Below are 22341 nucleotides of genomic sequence, written 5' to 3'. Positions count from 1 at the left end.
ACTGCTCTGAAGCTGTGAGGAGCCTGCATTTCATGGACAGAGCACAGGGCAAAGCAAGGTTGCAACACCCACCAGCTCAGAAACAGGAAGAGAACCGAGTCTCATAAAATACCTCCAATGACCGCATCATCACCCATAAGACCCCACAATCTCCTATTAACGTGTAGAGATCATCTTGAACATGTGGGCCTTTCAGAAACACGTATCCAAACCATGGCACCTGTCAAATAGATGCATAAATCACCAGGCACTGGTGGCTCACACCTGTATTCCTAGCTACTTGCTAGAGCTAGAGATAACTCAGGATGTTGGGATGTTGTTTAGGAATAAGGAAAACAACTCGAGAGGAACTAGGTGAGGCAAAGGGTGCACCATCGATCCCAAATCTGGCAAAGAAGGCAAGCACTCAGAGCAAGTAGGCTGCTCCCTTTTTATCCCTAATCCAGAAGGTCCACCTGTCTGCTCTGATTGGCTGAGCTCAGGTTCACAATCTGCAAAAGGACTTGGCTTAATTAACAGGATGTAACTGAACTTCAAGGAGCTTCTACCAGTATGTCTTAATCAAAGTGCTCAGGAAAAGAATGAATGTAATTAAAGTGTAATTAACAAGGATCTAAGCCACCTGGCTAAAGCAAGAACCCTTGAGAAAATCCATTCTCTCAAGATTAACAGAAAGGAAGCCGACTACTTCTCACAGTAGGTTAAAATGTGAAGATCGAGGTTGGAACCTACCCCTGGCAGAAAAGTCCATGAGATTCTTATCTCCAGTTAACCAGTAAAAAGCCAAATAAAGAATGCCAGACATGGGGGGAAAAAAAACTTAAGGGACAACTCCCAGGTCCTGAGTTCAAATCCTAGTACTGTTACACACACACACACACACACACACACACACAAAGATATGATGTCTAAGGCTGGAAAGGTGGCTTACTGGTAGAGTGCTTGCCTTGCATGCATGAGGCCCTGAGTTCCATTCCTCAACACCACATAAGCAGAAAAAGCCAGAGTGGAGCTGTGGCTCAAGTGGTAGAGTGCTAGCTTTGACCTAAAGAGCTGAGGGACAGTGACCAGGCCCAGAGTTCATACACCATAACCAATAACAACAACAAAAAAATGAAGTCTAGTGCTAGTTTTGCCTGATTCTGGGGAAAATCAAATATAAAACTAAATAATTGGAATAATGAGTTATAACAGAAAAAGTTTGAGATCATAAACATTGGTTTACTTATTTTCATGTTTGATCGTATTTTTTTTTTTGGGGGGTCTGGTCATGGGCCTGAACTCTGGGCCTGGGCACTGTCCCTCAGCTCCTCAGCTCAAGGCTAGCACTCTACCACTTGAGCCACAGCACCATTTCCAGCTTTTTTTTCTGCTTATATGGTGCTGAGGAATCGAACCCAGAGCCTCATGCATGCAAGGCAAGCGCTGTACCACTGAGCCACCTTCCCAGCCCTATTTTTGCATAGCTTTATTAAATGTCTTCCAAAAAATTCTTAGCAAAAATTGTAAACAAAGTATAGCCAGCAGCTACCACCTTGATCAAATATCAATATGAACAAAGGGAAAAAATAAAAAATTTCCCTCCTATGGTTCAATGCAATGAGATTATCATATCAGTTCTATGGTGTCTCTATGAATGATACATAATAGCAGCCTAATCGTGAAGAAAGATTAGCTAAATACATTAGATAAGTAAATTAGATAAAATTAAGGTTTTCTGCAACACAACTACCCCGTAATGCCCAAAGTATAAAAGCACAAAAATCTAGAAAAGACTAAGAAACTCTTCCCAAAAGAAAAAGTTAGGAGAAATATTAATGCATGCACAATTCTGAACTCAGTCATTTTCTTACAGAATAAATTAATGCTGTAATTGGTAGATCTTCAAATGGAGCCTGAATATTGAATGGCAAGAATTTGGCAATGCCTATTGACCCCCAGCCCATAATCTATGTCTGTTTTTTTTCTTTGGTCAGTTGTGGGGCTTGAACTCTGGGCCTGAGCACTGTCCCTCAGCTCTTCAGCTCAAGGCAAGTGCACTACCACTTGAGCCACAGTGCCACTTCCAGTTTTCTGGTGATTTATTGGAGATAAGAGTTTCACGGACTTTCCTGCCTGGGCTGGCTTTGAGCTGCGATCCTCAGATCTCAGCCTCCTGAGTATCTAGGATTACAGGTGTGAGCCACCGGTGCCCGGCTTCTATATTTTTATAAATTCATCTCTTCTTATTTTGATGTTCTCTCATTAGTATTTTTTATAAGTTTTCTCTTTCAACTTTGAAATGTTTTGAGTTTGTATTTACTTACTTCCTATATTTCTTTTTTGTTTTGGTTATTTTTTTGTTTTGTTTTGTTTTGTTTTTTGTCCATTGTGGGGCTAGAACTCTGGGCCTGGGTGCTGTCCCTCAGCTCTTCAGCTCAAGGTGAGAGCTCTACCACCTGAGCCACAGTGCCACTTCTGGCTTTTTCTGCTTATGTGGTGCTGAGGAATCGAACCCAAGGCCTCATGCATGCAAGGCAAGCACTCTACCACTGAGCCACCTTCCCAGCCACTCTATTTCTATCTTATTATCAGATTTATTGGGGTTTACAGACTTCACTTTTACTAAAGTAATAGCAATGATTTCCTCTGCCTTCTTATTTATTTTTAGTGCTAATACTGGGGCTTGAGCTCAGTGCCTGGGTGCTGTCCATTTGCTTTTTCACTCAAATCTAGAGCTCTACCACTGGATTTACAGCTCCACTTCTGGCATTCTTGGTGGTTCATTGGAGATAAGTGTCTCATGGACTTTCCTACCTGGGCTAGCTTTGAATTGTGATCATCAACTCACAGGCTCCTGAGTTGCTAGGATTATAGCTGTGAGCCACCTGTGCCTGGCTTGTTTGCTTTTTTCTTGTTAATTAATTTTTTCTCAAAATTTGCACTTATCTGCCTTTATTTCTTTCAGTTGCTAGTATACATTCTCCCGCCTCTTTTCCTGTTTAAAGAATGGCTAAAATCTTTTTTTAGATGGTAAAAACAGGCAATCAAAATCTATGAATCTCATTATAGGAGAGTTTATTGCTCTTGCAGTCACAAATGTAGAACAATGTTGATGTACTTAGAATTCCAGAGCAACAACACAAATTAATACTGCCTTAAGGCTTTAGAATATTGGAGGGTGTTGCCAAGTGACTTAAGCGGCTCCTTTAAGTTAATAGCCTCAATCATTCTCAGTATTTTTTTTTTTGGGGGGTCCGGTCATGGGGCCTGAACTCTGGGCCTGGGCGCTGTCCCTCATCTCTTCAGCTCAAGGCTAGCGCTCTACCACTTGAGTCACAGCGCCACTTCCAGCTTTTTTCTTTTTGCTTATATGGTGCTGAGGAATCGAACCCAGGGCCTCTGGCATCCAAGGCATGCACTCTACCACTGAGCCACCTTCCCAGCCCCTTAGTATTTTTTATGAAGGATAAAAATTTTGAAAATCTTGAAATTTTGACCAGGTGCTGGTGACTCATACCTGTAAGCCTAGCAACTCAGGAGGCTGAGATCCGAGGACCACGGTTCAGAGCCAAACGGGATAGGAAAGTCTATTAGATTCTTAACCATCAGAAAAACAGAAGTGGAACTGTGGCTCAAGGGATAGAGGGCTAGCTAGCTTTGAGCACAAAAGCTCAGGGAAAGCGTCCGTGACAAAAAGAAAGAAAGGAAGAAAGAAAGGAAGGAAGGAAGAAAGAAAGGAAGGAAGGAAGGAAGGAAGGAAGGAAGGAAGGAAGGAAGGAAGGAAGGAAGGGAAGGAGAGAGAAAGAGAAAAATTTTGGTGCATTCTTGTCACAAAATTCTGAATCTCACTGAAATGCTGTTTCATCTACTTGTCCCTTAATTATATGCTAGAAGAGAAAGTAAGGCATTTGTTTTATTACTGCCCGATGAGAGGGGAAAATCTAGATTTTTTGTTCCTCCCATGATTTTCACTGACACCAGGGCAAGGAGAGACCCCTGCCTAGAGAAAGTGGAAGCTGCCCTCCTGAGAGCAGGCCCTGATGTTTCCCTGGGGTGGGGGCTATCCCCTCAGGAGGACTACACCAGCCCTGGGAAAGTGGGGTGCTCCTTCCCTATGTATGAATGGGAGCTATAGCTAGGATTCCAGGCATGAGTCCACAGCACCTGGGTATAGCCAGCTCTCTTTGGCTCCTTACCCTGGGAGACTGAATTCTCTTTACAGCACCAGGAGCCGAGCCGGGGTGTTGGCCTAGCCAGAGATAGAGCGAGTGGGGAAGGGCCACAGAGCAAGAGATATTTGGCTGAAGAGGAGATGTTATTGAACGAAAGTTGGTTTGTTTGTTTGTTTTTCCTTGCTATGCTGTGCCTTCACCTCTTCTTTGGCAAGAAAGGTCAGACTTTTCTTTTTTCTTAATTTTAATTTTTATTTTTTGTGGGTCAGACTTTTCTTGCTGCTTTTATTTCATTTATTTATTTTTGGTTTGTACCTGCTGGCATTTCCAGACTTCTGGCTTCTTCTAAGATACATGAGATAGAAAGAAAGTTTGGGTAACTCATTGCAGTGTCATGCCTGAGCTCCTTGGTCCAGAGCCTTTTATTTTTCTCTACTTGTCAGTATCTTCTGGTGAGAGAGAGAGAGAAAGAGAGAGAGAGAGAGAGAGAGAGAGAGAGGTGTGTGTGTGTGTGTGTGTGTGTGTGTGTGTGTGTAATTCTAGTTCTTTTAGCTATACTTAAGAGAAACAGGAAGTGATGTATTGGTTGCAGCTTAAATAATACATTTCCCTCCCTCCCTTCTTCTTCCAATGCCGTATTTAAAAATAGTTGTCATTTTTGCTAGCACAGAAAACAGCAAAATAAATAAATAAATAATACGTGCTCATATTTCATCTTCCATTTTTAACCCTTAGGCCCATTAACAAATTTCATTATGTTCTTCTCACTTTCCTGAAATAAGCCATAATGGTCCATATGATATTACTTTGTTTTAATGTTATACCTCCTATTGCAATACACTTTGCAGTATTACTGATTTTAAAGACACCAACTGGTTAGAATTACCGCCACGGTTAATGGTGTCTTGGCAAGCATATCTTATACCATTCTTTTCTGCTCATTTGATTTCAAATCCCTTTTCAGTGAGAATCTGCAAGTGATTATCTGTCTTATTTTCATTGATTTGAAATTATTATTTATTTTGTCTTGATTGTGGAAAGTCATTCAGCTAAACATAGAATTTTAGGTTTGGTCAGTTCATTATTTTCAGGCTTCCTTCTAGCTGTTGTGAAAACTGATGCCAACCTAATTATTCTTTCACTTGGGTCATTTCTTGGATTTCTTTCCCTTCATCCTATTTAGAGTTTTTCTGGGTCTGATGCAAATGTGCTTCATCTCTGTCTTTGCCTTTTCAATTTCCTTTTGTGGCGAGGGTTTTGCATTTTTACCATGGCAAGTCTACATAAGGATTGTCTGATCCTTCTTGCTTCAAGTCATGCTTAGTAAGTTCCAGAAAACAGATCACTTCCATTTACTTCTTTGCACAGCCCAAGCAAGAAAGTTCATGAGACAATTATCTCCACTTAGGCAGCAAAAAAGCCAGAAGTTGAGCTGTGGCTCAAGTTGTAGAGCACCAGCCTTGAGCCAAAGAGCTCAAGTTCAAGCACCAATACTCCAATTCTGGCGAAAGAAAGAAAGAAAGAGAGAGAGGAAGGAAGGAAGGAAGGAAGGAAGGAAGGAAGGAAGGAAGGAAGGAAGGAAGGAAGGAAGGAAGGAAGGAAGGAAGGAAGGAAGGAAGGAAGGAAGGAAGGAAAGAAGGAAGGAAGGAAGGGACAGAAAGAAAGAGAAAGTCCCATTTCTACATGCATGTCATATTATTAATCAATACATTATTCCATTTCCAAGGAAAGAGGTTATTAGTAGAGTTTGATTCATATCTATCCTCAGAGTAACTTTTCAGTTCATTGACATTTGTCTTTGTCTTATTTTGTGTTTTAATTTAGCATTGCATAGCTTACTTTCACCTCTTATCATATTATTTTTAAGTGTTTTGGGGATTTTTTTAGAGTTTACAGAATGTATTTTAACTACTATAATTTGATCAACAAGTAACACCACACTGCCAAATATATATATATTTACAGGTACCTTCTATATGAATATTTTGTTTCCTTATGAACTTAGTGTCATTTATTTCCTATTCTCAAATCATTGAATTCATTGTGACTATTACTCCTTCCAGGAAATGATTAGCTCCTCCGTTTGAGGGGGAAAAAAAGGTTTTACATTAATGTATAACCTCTCTTATCTATCTTCTTTTCACTCCAAATGTCTGCCCTATGTAATTTTTCTTTGCTTGGTGAACATTCCACACTTTGAATGAGGTTTTACATTGTAGCCTGTTCTTCATAAATCTCCTCCATTTTTCTTGGCCTCACAAGTATTTTTCTTTTGCATGTGGATAATAGAATTGGAGATTGAATTTTTTTTCTGTGGCTGTTGTTAAACTTATGAGCTATGTCACCCCTCTCTCTTCTGGCTTGCATTGTTCCTGGTCAAATATTCACTGCAGCTCTTCCTCTGTTCTTGTGTAGATAATCTTTACCTTTGCCCATCTGATGTATTCTGAGATTGTTTTAAACTTGTTTTGGGTTTACTACAGTTGGAATGAGCTACCTTTGGTGTAACTGGCTGCTGGGATGAAGTGATTGTGTTTTGGTATTTATTGTTGGCTATGTTTTCATATCTACACTCTTGGATGTTGGCTAAGCAGTCTGGCTCTGTTGTTTTAGAACTAAGACTTTAGAAACTGGGATTCCTGCAAGAAATACCATGCCAGAAGTAAAACTGTCCACTCAAAAAAAATTCTGCTAAGCACCAGTGGCTCACGCCTATAATCCTTGCTACTCACGAGGCTGAGATCTAAGGATCATGGTTCAAAGCCAGCCTTGGCTTTGAGACTCTTATCACCAATGAACCACCAGAAAACCGGAAGTGGGGCTATGGCTCAAAGTGGTCAAGCACTAGCCTTGAGCAAGAGAGCTCTGGGACAGTGCTGAAGCCCTGAGTTCAAGCCCCACAACCACAAGAAAAAAGAAAAAGAAAAAGAAAAAATGCTGCTGCCAGGAAAAAGATTTATCTCTCAGTAGGAAAAACTATTGCTACTTCTGGAAATAGGCACCCACAGCTAAAAATCTATATAAGCTTATTTGTGTGTATAAGTTGTAAGCCTGATATAGACAAGACAGAGAAACACGAAGACATTCTCTGTCCCTGGTTTTGGCCAAAATTATAAATGGATACATTTCCCATTTATATGTGTATTATGTCTTTTTCTCTTAATGTGTGAGAGTTTGAATGCAGAGCCAGACTTCAGGGACTAAGGCTTTCTGCTACAGAGCTTGGCACCTAGGAACTGTCTCTGGTGGCATTTTGGAGGGATGTTATATATTCCTATAATAATGTATTATATATATCACAAGTGTAATATACCCAACCAGGATGTGATTGATTCTAAACCATTACTTTCATCTTGTTCTCTTGTTTCCTTGGGATTATGTTTTCAAAGTGGCCTTGTGAGATCAAGTTCAAATACTGTGACTCTTGCTGAGATCTCCAAGAAGTATTGATTAATGCCAGAAGAAGCAGTTAAGGAAGGTAGCTTCTCTCCCTCAGATACCAGTGTACTTATGTTTTGTTCTCATACTGAGAGAAAAAGAAAAAAAAGATCTCTTTTTTCCTCACTGAGATATAACCCACATGTTGCTGATGACATATAACTATAATTTCACTTTGTTTTTCATGATTATATTGTGTGCTTATTTGTTCATGTAGTTAGTTGGTTAGTTATACATTTATTTGTCAGTCGCAGGACTTGAACTCAGGGCCTGGGTGCTGTCCCTGAGTTCTTTTGCTCAAAGCTAGCGCTCTACCACTTGGAGCCACAGCTCCACTTCCGGTTTTCTGGTGGTTCACTGGAGCTAACGGTCTCATGGGGACTTTTCTACCCAGTCTGACTTCAAAACATGATCCTCAGATTTCAGCCACCTGAGTGGCTAGGATTACAAGAGTGAGCCACCAGTACCCAGCCTGTAGTCATTAATGTTCATGGCCACTACCATAAATACTTCTCTGTGTGTTGTTCTACTTTTATTTCATTTTTGTGAATTTGTTATTCATACATCCGTGGCTCTACGGATGTGTCTGGATTTCTTCTCAGTGACTTGCAAGCATCTTTTCAGGACAATGCAGTCTTTCTCAGGAAGACTTGAGATTGTTTCTGGGACTGATGGCTGGCTGTCACACATGGTCTGGAGCCCACATGGAGTCTGTACAGCACATCACCCCACACCACCCTATGCAGCATGCAAAAAGGAGAAGGGAATGGGGGATCCAGGAGGCTACATTTACATACATGGTGCATGAGGGGAAACTGAGGCTTACAGGGGAGGAAGTAGGCACTCTCGCAATTCCTGAGTGCTCCAATCTCTTTCCCCGGTCTCTCAGTTATGGCTTTCCCTCTGGTGCTGGCTTAAATAGTTATATCCACATTCGCCTGGAGAAAAGTACAGGTTAGCATTTCACACTTCCATGCCATGAATCTTGTCTCTCTTAATATGCTCATGGCTCCATCCTTGTCACATGACCATTCTGTTTCTTGGTCTGTTACTCACAATTTGAGTTACATGTTTTTTTTTTAAATATTTGGGTAGCTGGGCACTGGTGGCTCATGCCTGGAATCTTAGCTACTCAGGAGGCTGAGTGCTGAGGACTGTGGTTCAAAGCCAACCTGGGCAGGACAGTCCCTGAGACTCTTATCTTCAATGAACCACCAGAAAACCAGAAATGGTGCTGGGGCTCAAAGTGGTAGAGCTTTAGCCTTGAGCAAAAGGAGCTCATGGACAGAGCCCAGGCCCTGAGTTCAAGCCCTCCTCCCAAACCAGATGATTTATATAGATTTTTTTCCCAAGCCTAGTAGTTGCTTAACAATTACAAAATATGTGGGCATCCTAGAAATGAGTCATATGTAACATGCTCTCACAACAAGGTTCTGATTCCTATTTTACCTCTCTGATTATGTTAATAGGGTACTCAAAATGTAAATAATGAAAAATAAGCAGTAATGCAAAGAAAAGTTGAAAAGCCTAGAACATTATTATAGATATACATGTAGCTCTCTCTGATACATAAAAATGTAAAAGCTTTGAATAACAAATTTACATATTTTTGTAGGAAATAACCCAGTACAATTTTACACGTAGGAATATCCAAAAGAATTTTGAAAATATTCATGGACAAATTGAAGGCTGTGCACATATACTACATAAAAAAGAAACATTTCCTTTTTTCCCTACCCAGAACCATGGCATGAACTCAGGTCCTCAAGCTTGTTCTAGTTCCTGGTACTTTACCACTTGAGCCATACCTCCAGCCCTGCTTTTAGCTGCTTATCTTGGAGATGGAGTCTCCCAGACTTTTCATCCTGGTATGGCTTTGACCCTTGATCCTCCGGGTTTCAGTCCCTTGAGTAGCTCGATTTAGAACCATCTGATATATGTGTTTGGGTACCGGGGCTTGAACTTGGCTTGGGTGCTGTCCCTGAGCTTGTTCACTCAAGGCTGGCACTCTACCACTTGAGCCACTTGAACTTCACTTTCGTGATTAATTGGGGATAAGAATCCCTCACATTTGTCTGCCTAGGCTGGCTTCGAACCAGGATCTCAACCTCCTGAGTAGCTAGGATTACAGGAGTGAACCACCGTACCTAGCATCCATGCAAATGTTTGTCCCTCCAGGTCTGTTTTCACAGACCTGTAGATAGCCATTTTGTGAAATGCACCTTTATGTTATCTTTATGTTTTCTCTATACCCTCTGTTAAAATTTTGATCTTCTCCCCAAGGGGGGGGGGGGTTCTCAATTTCTAAGTAATGATTTATTCCTTAGCCGTCAAACATACTCTCGACAAAGCTTGATTTTTTTCTGTTTTGTCTTTTGCATTACCAAAAACTGTAGCTTTTCTTAACAATTAAAATTCCTAAGTAGTTGTTGTTTGGCAATTCAAGTTTGCTGGAGCGCGCCTCTTTGAGTTTGAACCCCAGCATTGCTACTGCGAATGTGTGACCTTCACCTTGAGCAATAGCTTCGTAAAAGCTTCAATTCTTCATCCGATGTTCCTTTATCTTTCGTCTGTTCCCGTCATCTTATTGTACAGAGTTCTGTGTCACATTGCATGGGAAGTGGGGGAAGGAGGCTGATTGCAGCTAGGCAGTCAGAGGGAGAAAATGGCGACTGGCCCAGGATGGGGAATGATGGCACAGCCCACATCACCTTGCTAGGTGGAGGGTTCCAACATTGACGGATGCGCTTTAAGGACAAGCAAGCTGCAAGGCAGAAGGTGAGCCCTCCAACTTCACCCCTCAAGCTCCAAGGTGGAGGTGATCCAATCAGAAGGGGCTGTGCTTCAGAGGAGGGCAGGATCCAATCAGAAAAGCCCTTTAGCATCATATGGCACTGCTTAGCCAATCAGACCAAATATACACTCCTTTAATACGGCAGGGACAAGGGACCCAATACCTGGTCCAGATATCCAACAAGAAATTCTCTTCTCGGAGAGTCTGCTCCCAGTAGAGATTGTTTTCCTTCCTTCTTTCTTTCCTTCCTTCCTTCTTTCTCTCCTTCCTTCCTTCTTTCTCTCCTTCCTTCCCTCCTTCCATCTCTCCTTCCTTCCTTTTCTCCTTTCCTTCCTTCCTTCCTTCCTTTCTTTCCTTCCTTCCTTCCTTCCTTCCTTCTTTCCTTTCTTTCCTTCCTTCCTTCCTTTCTTTCCTTCCTTTCTTCCTTCTTCCTTCCTTTTCCCTTCCCTCCTTCCTTCCTTTTCACTTCTAAATAAACGCACTCTGATTAAATGCTTTCCTACCTTTTTGTTCTTTAATTGGCAGAGAAAGAGAACCTGCCCCTAGACAGTATCACGTATGGGGCTTGGAAATAAAGACACTCAGAACAAGTTCAGGATCTATTTGATTTCACTCACTGGAAACAAGATTGATTGTCTTTGTATCCTACTTCAGTTCAAAGCTGCTCGTTAAACCATTCTGCTTATGGGGCTTAGTTAAGCTCCTCTGAAATTGGATTTTGTCCTGGGGGAATCCAGTTCCGCAATCTCCTCCTGAGGAACTTGGCAAGCACTGTTCTCTTTGCCTGTTGTCAGTTTCAGCCCAAGGCCTGACCTTGGTTGCCCTTGCAATGGTATTCTCCTACCTGCAGTGCTGTCAGACTCCTGGTACCCAGCTTTCTTTGTCTAAGGCAGTGGTTTCTGCAGGAAGTCAGCATCGTGTGTGTGTGTGTGTGTGTGTGTGTGTGTGTGCTGGTACTGAGGCTTGAACTTAGGGCCTGAGCCCTGCTCCTTTACCTTTAGCTTATTTTTCTAAAGATTGGCACTCTACCACTTGAGCCACAGCTGCACTTCTGGCTTTTTGGAGGTTAATTGGAGATAAGAGTCTCATAGATGTTCCTGCCCAGACTGCCTTCAAATGGAGATCCTCAAATCTCAGCCTCTTGAGTAGCTAGGATGATAGGCGTGAGTCACCAGTGTCTGGCAAACTACTTTGAACTTTAAAAGGAAAACAAGAAAAACAGAAAACAAAAACCCCTCGTTTGCCTGAATGTTTTTATAAAGGGCAGAATGTACAATTTCTCTGTGTTAAAATATTAGTTTTTGTTAATACGTGAAATTTAAAACATGATCAGCAGTTGCTGGGTGCCAGGTGGCTCACACCTGTCACCCTAGCTACTCAGGAGACTGACATCTGAGGATCATGGTTCAAAGCTAGCCCAGACAGAAAAAAAAATCCATGAGACTCTTATCTCCAATGAACTACCCAAAAGCCAAAAGAAGTGGAGATGCGGCTCACGTGATAGAGATCCAGTCTGGAACTAAAAAGCCAAATGGGAGAGGAAGGCCCCGACTTCGAGTCCCAGTAGGGGCATAAAACCAAAATGCTCAGTGGAGATCCTTCCTTCCTCCATCTACTTCCGGAATGGTAACTCGTGTGTGTACAGTGGTCTCTGCCGTCCCTCAGAAAGCTCTAGTGAGCATGCTCTGGGTTGACAGTGATCCTGTCTGAGGAGTCTCCAGGACATAAAGTGAAGAGTTCATAAGCACTTGTCACTCACGGGTTCAACCCAGCCAAGATGCAAGTTGAGACTTCAGCACCTATGAGATTTGACCCTCAACAGCAATGCCAGAAAGGGAAACTGAGCTCTCAGCAAGTTTAGAGGCCAGGATATTTCAGCAACAGGGCTCTGGGATGGTCTGGAATCAAGCCCAAGAACATTAAAATTCTGCAAGCAAGCATCAACAAGACAAACCGGGGTGAAATCTGCCTCTTACCAAGCATTTTCCACGTAATTCCATCAATGGAAGGTGTGGCGTTGGACAAGATTTTACTGTTTCTTTAATTTCTCATCTCTAATTACATATACAAAAGAAACAACAGATACCTTACACATCCCTCTTCACTGGAGAGAGTACACACAGTGTATCATTTCAACAGAGAAACAAATTTCTAGCATATCCATGATTCTTTAAAAAAAATAAAAGAAAAAAGAAACAAAAAATTACATGATGAGTACCTTAATTTAACTGGAACCAAATGGATTACAGTTATTCAAATTCCAAATCAATAAAAAGAGAGGGAGATTTTGGTATCTAGACACATAAATCATTCAGTACAAGACTTTCAGTATCCAAAATATCACAATCTAGCTTTCAATTGGCAGCTATGATTGACTAGCTCTCAAGACAACCAATCCTCCCACTTAGAACAAGCAAAAGCAAATATAAAAATAGAACAATAATGTATTTATGGAGGTGTTTGAGTTTTGTTCAGGTAGCCAGGACAAAATCCTGAAGAGACAAACTCATGGTGGATGTCACGTCTTGCACTGGATTTTGCTTTGCCTGCCAGCCTTGTCTTGTGTTGGGCAAGGTTTCTGATTGTGTGTCTATGCAGTGTTAAAACTCAGGGAGCTTTGGAAACTTGACAAGGTTGCTTAACATGTAGCAGGCTATACATCAGGTGAAGATGGGGTTGATCAACACTGCTTTATACCCATAGCTGACTTTAGAATTTGGTAGAAAAATTCATCAGCTAGGCATAGGTGACTTAGTGAGCCTGTAGTCCTAGCTAGCTACTCATGGGGTTGAAACCTGAGGTTAACAGGTTCAAAAGCCAGCTCAGGCAGGAAAGTCCAAGAGACTCTTATCTCCAATTGATTGCCAACAAGCTGGAAGTGGAGCTGTTGTTCAAATGGTAGAGCACAAAATCTCAGGAACAGCTCCCAAGCCCTGAATTCAAGTTCAATCGTCTTAGAAGGCTGTACAGGACAACACAGATCTGAGATTTCTTTTTCTTTTTCTTTTTGGTGGTAGTGGGGATTGAACTCACACCCCCGTGCTTCTAAGGCAGACATTCTATCACTTACACCACGACTCCAGCCCTCAGAAACTTATCTTTGTTCAAAATTATATGGTATTACAAGATCTGGAACCAATTAAAAAGCAATAAAAATGTAACCATAGCCACCAGGTATTAGAGTTATCAGGTGCAGACTACAGCAACACTTTGCTGAGCATGAGAAGTAAAAGGAAATTGTACAACTGAAGAAGACAATGGTAAATTTAAGGCAGGCAAATAAAACAGGATTCATATTTGCTAGGACCACCCAAAGACCAATCCATAAATCCATCCTGCCGAAAGAATGTCCTAAGAAACCTCCTCCCCTCCCCTAACAAAACCCCTTCTCCAAGGTTCTGATATGATTATGCCTGGCCCTTCTGCAGTCAGCTTGATGGGTGTGGCATCCTAGTAATCTGGATGCTTATCCAATGACATAGAACATCACACAAAGACACATGCACAGGAGAGGAGGGGTATGTCTTGACAGGACCTTTGGGGGGGGGGGGAATCCTAATTAAGACTTCATGTGCTGGGTGCTAGTGGCTCATACCTGTAATCCTAGCTAGTCAGGAGGCTGAGATCTGAGGATCAAGGTTCTGAGTCACCCTGGGCAGGAAAGTTTATGAGAGTATCATCTCCAATAAACCACCAGAAAACCAGAAGTGGGGCTCTGGCTCAAAGTGGTAGCTTTGAGCAAAAGAGCTCAGGGACAGCAACCAGACCCTGAGTTCAAGCCCCATGACCAACAAAAAATAAATGAAAGAAGAAGAAGAAGACAAAATGAAGATGAAGAAGGAGAAGAAGGAGGAGGAGGAAGGAGGAGGAGGAAGGAGGAGGAGGAGGAGGAAGGAGGAGGAAGAGGAGGAGGAAGAGGAGGAGGAGGAGGAGGGAGCAGCAGCAGTAGCAGCAACAAAAGTTCTTTAAATGACAAAATGCAGATACCACAGGCTTACCTGGTTTCATAAATGGCATAAAGTTTTCCATGTTCTTTGACTGCATTCCTGAAAATAAAAAAGAATATAATATAAACTTCCAAATCATTGCTAAGGCCTAAAATTCCTTTATTGAACCTGTTCTCAAATTGAGTCTATTCGGAAAGCTTTTGTGAAATCCAAGAAAAAATAAGAAATGTGAACACAGTTTTTAAAATAATATATATAACTTTAGATCAGCGTAGATTGTTGTTTCTGCTCTGATAGTACCTAATATGATATTAAACCACTGGTTAAAGTCTAAAAGAAAAGAAATGGATATAATAGAAAATTATTTGAGAGCAGTCTTATTGGGCAAAAAGCTTCACAGAAGAAATGTTTTAAGTTGAAATCTGAGTCATGGAAGAAGTTAAACATGAGATTTGCATGAAATCAGAGGCTATACAAAGTTTGTGATTCTCACAGTGACAACAAGCAACAGTTTAGAAAATGAAAACCCATTGTGGTGCCTCGTAATTCTAGCTACTCCAAAAGCTGAGATACAAGGATCATAGTTCAAAGCCATCTCAGGTATTTTAAATCCAAGAAACTCTTATCTCCAAGTAACCACCAAAATGCCAGAAGTGGAGCGGTGGTTCAAGTGGTAGGACTCCAGACTTGAATGAAAAAGCTAATTGAGATTGGGCTCTAATAGCTTACACCTGTAATTATCAATTCAGGAAGCGGAGATCTGAGGATCCCAGTTCAAAGCCAGCTCTCACAGGAAAAAAATCAGAGAGTTTATGTCTCAGTTCACCAGCAAAAAAGCCAGAAGTAGAGCTGTGGTTCAAGTGGTAGAACACCAACCTTGAGTGAAAAAACTAAGGGACAGTGCCCAGGCCCTAAGTTCAGGCCCTAGAACAGGTACAAAAGAAAAACAGATTAAAATGTAATTTTGAGTGGAATAACATAAATGATCAGACAAACCTATATATGGCTAGAAAGGATAACCAAAAATAAAAGTTGAAAGAGAAGAATGAAAACAATAGAACTATATGAAAACAATAGAACTATATGCAAACAATATGACCAATTTAAAAAGATGAGAGTAGATTCATATAACACCATTACCTACAGGAAGCTTAAGTTTATTCATTTCATCCATTCACTCACTCATCCATCCCCTCATTCATTCATTGGGATGTTAGGAATTTAGCTGAGAGCTTCACACCTTCTGTGCAAGTATTCTACCACTGTCCTGAGTCCTCAGCTTTAGAAAGCTAGCTTTAAAGATGAAGACACAAATTAATTTGAAGTCAAAGGATGGAGGAAGGATTATTATACAGACAAAAAAAAATCCTAATTAAAAATTCATATGCTGGGTGCCAGTGGCTCACACCTGCTAGCTACTCTGGAGGCTGAGATCTGAGGATTGTGGTTCAAAGCCAGCCCGGGCAGGAAAGTCCACAAAAGCTTAGGGACAGGACCCAGGTCCTGAGTTCAAGCCCCATGATGGACCAAAAAGAAAAAAAAAGAAAGAAAGAAAAGAAAAGAAATAAGAGTCCAGTGCCTATATATAGTCCCCTCTCTTCTTCGCAATGTGACAGAGCTTTTTAAAATGGCTCTGAACATCTCATTTTAATTTTAGGATTTTTGAATCAGGCTAATACTTTTTCTAGGGCTATCCATTACTATAGGTCCTTGTGAAGTTAATTAATTTCCTGTAATTGCTTTTTACCGAGACCTCCAGTGAAAAGACTTTCCAGAGTTTTGATTCTTGAGTTAGGTCCAATAAAAACAACAGTTTTTGCAATGGCTAGTACATTCATCTAGGGGATCGTGAGACAAGCCAAAAATAACATTTCTCTGGAAAGGAGCCTGTGAAGGAGTTCAAACTCCACTCTACTTTCTCCAATTATTGCCAGACTGTTTGCATTGTAGGGTACCACAGCACAGGCAAAGCTAGGGAAGAAGCTAAAGTTCACCTAACCTACCGTTCTTAGCAATAGTCTTGCTATTTTTCTTCAGTAAATGCTCACTGAATTGCTTCATGATCTTGGTTAATTTCCGGAGTTCAAAACTTTGATTCTTACCATTTTCCTGTTTGTTTTTGTTTGTTTGTTTATTGTAAAAATACCGTATGGAGGGGTTACAATTACATGGGCAAGATAATGAGTACATTTCCTATCAAGCATTGTTGCCTCCTCCTTTGTTTCCCCTTCCCATCCCTTCCCATTCCTCCCCTCTCCCCTTCCCCTCCACCAAAGTTGTAAAGTTTGTTTTTCAACATAACGACTTGTACATCTCATTGTTGCAATGGGTACACCTGTATCCCTATTTAAATGATTTGTTTTTTCCCCTTCCCCTCCATAAATTATACCAACATCAAATACAGTGAAAGCAGGGGTTATACCATGGGGGAGGGACATACAAAGCAACAAAGAAATCATCTTATAAATATGTTAGAAACAATTATATAAAAGAAAAAACATTTGAATACTTACTTTGGGGTTCATTTCACCTAACATCAACTTATCTGACCTTTTCTGCTTGTCTCAGACATATACTATTTATTGCAAATAAAGGAAACCATGGGACCTATGTTTCTTTGGGCCTGGCTTACTTCACTTAATATAATTTTTTCCAAGCCTTTCCATTTCCTAACAAATGCAGCAATGTCATTCTTTCTGATGGAGGTATAGAATTCCATTGTGTGTATATACCACATTTTCTTGATCCATTCATCTACTGAGGGGCATCTGGATTGGTTCCATATCTTAGCTATGGTAAATAATGCTTCAATGAACATAGTTGTGCTGGTAGCTTTAGTATGTTCTTGTTTGTGATCATTCGGGTAAATGCCCAAAAGTGGGATTGCTGGGTCATAGGGGTGGGTTTTATATATATATATATATATATATATATATATATATATATATATATATATATATATATATATATAAAGACTCTTGGGAGATTCTCCCTCTTCTGTTTTCACTAAGGCCACTCCCAATGATTTTTTTAAATTAACTTTTATTAATTGTCATATTTCATAGGTTTGTTCATTTTATCCTGTTATACATTATTCTAATAAATTGTAGGAAAAGGTTTCCATTCAGTGTGTCAAGCTAGAAGTACAATCTTGATTAGTATCACCCCTTCCATCCTTCTCTCTCCATCTCCCCCAACCCATCCCTCAGTTTTCCTAGTTCTGGTTTCACTTGTGGACATTAGAAGTGCAGTTTCCCATCCAATAGATATTTGAGGATGGTGCTGGAGCTTTTTCATGAGTGAATGGAGACACTCTGGACCAATGACTCAGGAGCATTGCATATTTGTTAAGTAAGTTTTCATTGGCTCCCAAACCTTGTTCAAAAATAATGAGAGCGGAATTGTGTTAAGTGAGGTAAGCCATGCTCAGAGAGATGAACAACACATGTTGTCTCTCATATGTGGAAGCTAGATGTAAAATACATCTGGACGTGATAATGTATGCAGGACTTCAGAAAAGCTCACCCTTAAGGGAGGACTGCAAAGGCGTAACTTCTCTGAACATTTAAAATACTCTATCAAAACCAACTCCAGGAAATGGAAACATGAGTTTCCTTGTTACTGTTGTTGGTGATGGTGGTGGTTTGGTTTTGCTTAGTTATTTTTTTCTTTTTGGGGGGAATAAAGGAGGGTTGCACAAAGGGAGGGAGGAAAGGTAAACAAATGCAGACATGCTATTCAGTATACACAATGTGGAAAATGAACTATGGAACTTGTGGGCAGGACTGGGAAGAGGGAAAGGAAAGGGTGACATTGTCCAAAAAAAAGAAATATACTCATTAACTGACATGAAATGGTATCTCCTCTGTATAACACCTTTATAATTACAGTAAAATTATACATATATATTTATTATTGATTGATTGATTTTGGTTGGTCATGAGCTCGACTTCAGGACCAAGGCTCTGTCCTTGAGTTCTTTTACTCAAGCTCTACTACTTTGAGCCACAGTGTCACTTCCAGTTTTCTGGTGGTTGATTGGAGATAAGAATCTCACAGATTTTCCTGCCAAGGCTGACTTTGAACCTCTATCCTCAGATCTCAGCTTCCTGAGTAACTAAGATTACAGGTGTAAGCCATTAGTGCCAGGCTCAATAAAATTATTTTTGAAAATGCACAAGAAGAAAAAAGAAGAAGAAGAAGAAGAAGAAGAAGAAGAAGAAGAAGAGGAGGAGGAGGAGGAGGAGGAGGAGGAGGAGGAGGAGGAGGAGGAGGAGGAGGAGGAGGAGGAGGAGGAGGAGGAGGAGGAGGAGGAGGAGGAGGAGGAGGAGGAGGAGGAGGAGGAGGAGGAGGAGGAACGGGCTATTGATTTAGGTTTCTCGTGGATGTGATTACAAACTTGTGGGAAGAAGACACAGAATGTGGTGCTCCAGCAAAGACTTCTGGGTATTACAGAGGACAGAGGCACACTGGGAATGTGGCATGGTGGTAGAGTGCTAGCCTAGCATGCATGAAGTCCTGGGATCAATTCCTAAGTACCACATAAATAGAAGAAGCCAGAAGTGGCACAGTGGCTTAGAGCACTATCCCTGAGCAAAAGAAGCTCAGGGACAGTGCCCAAGCCCTGAGTTCAAGTTCCAGGACTGGGAAAGCAAACAAGGAAGGAAGGAAGGAAGGAAGGAAGGAAGGAAGGAAGGAAGGAAGGAAGGAAGGAAGGAAGGAAGGAAGGAAGGAAGGAAGGAAGGAAAGGTGATACATTAGACTGTCAGGATTGAAAACTTTTTGCAAACATTTTGCCAACATCCCAGAAGGAGTGGAAAGATGGATTTCTATATCACATGCCCACATGGGTTTGAATACCTCAAATGAAGAACTCTCCAAGCTCAACAGTAAAACAAAACAACATAATTTCCCATAGTCCAGTTATAATATAGGAATCACACATTAATACTTCACTCAATTATCGACTGAGCACCACCTCAAGATCATTAGGCACAGGGAAAGCTCAAACTGGACCTACAGTGAAATAGCGCACCTTTATCAGAGTGGCCAAAGCAAACATCAGACTGTATCAGTTGCTGGAAAGGATGGAGATATTCAAGCACAGGCTTGCTTGGCTCATTTGCTGGTGGAAATGTAGTGAAATTCGGCCAAGTAAACATTCTGGTAGTTTCTACAAAATGAAAACATGAAAATGCCACACAACCTAGGAATCACGCTTCGAGTCATTTATTGCAGATGAAGGAAAAACCCACGTCCAGACAATGTTTATAGCAGATTTTGTTCTTAGTGGCAAAGACGAAATGGCCCTGATATCCTTCAATACAGGGATGTTTGTGCAGACTTTTGGTTAATCCATGCCAGGAATTACTGTCACAGGAAACGACAAAAGTACTGATGCTACCAGATACTGAAAAAAAATCCTGTCCAGTTATGCTGAAAAACCAGTAGATACGTATATTAGCAAGGAATTGATTGGATTTATTGTAGAACATGGAACCATTTTGGTTGGTCCATAAAAAGAACAAAAGTTATAAAGCAATAAAAAAAATCCACAGAAGCAATATGTAATAGAGTTGGATAAAATTTAAGAGTCTACCTTGGTGTTGGTGGCTCACACCTGTTATCCAAGCTATGCAGGAGGCTGAGATCTGAAGCTCAAGGTTTGAAGCCAGACTATGTAGGAAAGTGTGCGAGACTCTTATCTTCAGTGAGCCAGCAAAAAGCTGGAATTGGAGCTGTGGGCTCAAGTGGTAGAGCGCCAGTCTTGAGTGAAAAATGCTAAGCAACAAGAGTAAGGCTCTGCATTTACACGCTAAGAGCAGCACAAAAATACTTAAAAGGTCCAAATTTTATATTATCATGGTCAAAATATAGAATAAGAAGGTGGTATTCCCAAGAACCAAGTAGAAAACAATTATCAATATAAAGCATCCTGATTCTATATCAAGAATAATAAAATCCATCTGAAAACTCTGTAATGGCAGGAAAATGTTAATGATAGAACATGAAACTACATCATGGTGCAAAACCTTTCCTGGGTGTGCGTAGTGAATAGGAAACATTTTTAACAGTGTGTAACCTTTAGTATTGTCATGTGTTAGTTTTTGTACTGAGTTCACGAACCATTTTATAATAATCTATTGGGTGATACGCTATGGATAAACTTTAAACAGTAAACTTATCATAAGAAAATATTTTTAAAGGTAAAAGGAATCTTGTGTATATAATGTAAATTCTGAAAAAAATTAAACATTAGAAGGGTATGTATATAAATATATGCAGATATATGCATATATTTGCATTTGCATATATGCAAACAATAAAGGCCAGCCTGGTCTAGATAGTGTGACCTTGTCTCCAGTGAATGGCTAGCACTGTTGCTTAGTGGGGAAGCACTTAGTTAGCCTAGCTGAGGCCCTAGGTTTGAACCATAAGACTGTCAAGTAAAAAGGAAAAATAGGTGTATTCCAAAACAAGTTACTCACAATCATGCTGCTAGTTATTTTTCTTGTCACCTGTGGAGTCCTTACTGCCGTCAGATAATGGACTGTGATTAAAAGGAATCAACCTCATTGAATGGGATGGAATTGTACTAGGAGTTCAAGCCCCAGTACCGACACACACAAAAGAAAATAGTGTCATTTCAGAATTTTCAACCAACTTCATTTTATATTTTCTCCCGAGGCTCTGAAACTTTCATAATCTTAGTGATGAGAAGCCTTTTGCTTTTTATCTTTCCTTGCTAGGGAAAGACATCTTGGGAAGTAAATGGCTAGCAAATTGAATTTCTTCTGCCCAGCGAAGCCCTTTTCAATGCAATCAATTGTAATGCAAGTGGTAGCTTCCACAGAAAGTGTAGCAGCCCCAGAAATATTCACATCACGGAGAAAAGCTAGAGTCAGTGTGAGAAGGGAAATATTTGTGGAGCCATCAGATACATATGAGCATTACCATAACATTGTTAACATGATCGCATGCCATCTTTATCTGAGATGAACCAATCAGCTCCCTCCATTTCCCTGGTTAGTTCTGCCTCTTTCTGGGCAACCCTGGTCTTTTTGTAAATGGTCCACATTTCTCTGATCCCAACATTAGCCGGTGTTTATTATGGAATTAATATGAGTTTTACAGTACCAGCCTCTAGTATGCAAGCATAACTTCATTACTTCAAATTAATATGCTACCATAAAACTTCTCCTGCCAAGAAACAGAACACTTATGGTGTCCAAGTAATCTCTGAGCAGTGCATTGTAAGTTCAAGTTCCATTCATGGACACCAAAATATTTTTAAGCTTCGGATTTTTTTCTCCCCAGAGCTAAGGACTGAATTTAGGGTCAGTACTTGCCAGGCAAGTACTCTTCCACTGAGCTAAACCACCAACCCTTCTGGTTTTAATTTTTATCTTTATTTTAGACTGTCTAGCAGATGTGCAGATTGGGTCATAATGTAGACCATGCTGTATCCTTGAGAACTGTTGATACAAACTTTTTTTGGTGGTGGTAGTAGTGGGCTTGAACTCAGGGCCTGGGCACTATTCCTGAGCCTCTTTGTGCTCAAGGATAGCACTCTATCACTTGAACCACAGCACCATTTCTAGCTTTTTCCAAGTTGTTCATTGGAGGTAAGAGTCTCATGGACCTTCCTTCCCAGGCTGGCTTCAAACCATGATCCTCAGATCTCAGCCTTCTGAAAAGCTAGGATGACATGTGTGAACCACTAGAGTACAGCATGAACATTTTTTATATGTTTATCTGCTGTCTTTTCAGTTCACTTGCTTTTTAAAAAATGGATTGTATATAATTTATTTTAAATGTATTAGGAGGAAGAAGGGGAAGAAAGAGAAGACAGAGAAAGAAAAGAAGGTGGAGGAAGGACAGAAAGAGGGAAGGCAGGCAGGAAGGCAGGCAAGAAGGAAGGAGGGAAGGAAGGAGGGAAGGAGGGAAGGAAGGAAGGAAGGAAGGAAGGAAGGAAGGAAGGAAGGAAGGAAGGAAGGAAGGAAGGAAG

At 40.7% G+C, this 22341-nt stretch overlaps 1 long non-coding RNA gene across 1 annotated transcript; it reads left to right on the top strand.

The window, feature by feature from the left end:
- Nucleotides 1-8237: 8237 nt before the first annotated feature.
- LOC122122990 lies at nt 8238-22055 on the top strand. Its single transcript, XR_006150226.1, has 3 exons — nt 8238-8250; nt 12852-12861; nt 21988-22055. It is a non-coding gene; the product is annotated as an uncharacterized LOC122122990 (long non-coding RNA).
- Nucleotides 22056-22341: the final 286 nt, after the last annotated feature.

The sequence above is a fragment of the Dipodomys spectabilis genome, unplaced genomic scaffold, assembly GCF_019054845.1.
Source record: "Dipodomys spectabilis isolate Male_0828 unplaced genomic scaffold, ASM1905484v1 ptg000219l, whole genome shotgun sequence".
In the NCBI taxonomy this organism is placed as follows: domain Eukaryota; kingdom Metazoa; phylum Chordata; class Mammalia; order Rodentia; family Heteromyidae; genus Dipodomys; species Dipodomys spectabilis.
The sequence above is the reverse complement of the archived record's forward strand: the minus strand, read 5'-3'. Positions and strand labels throughout refer to the sequence as shown.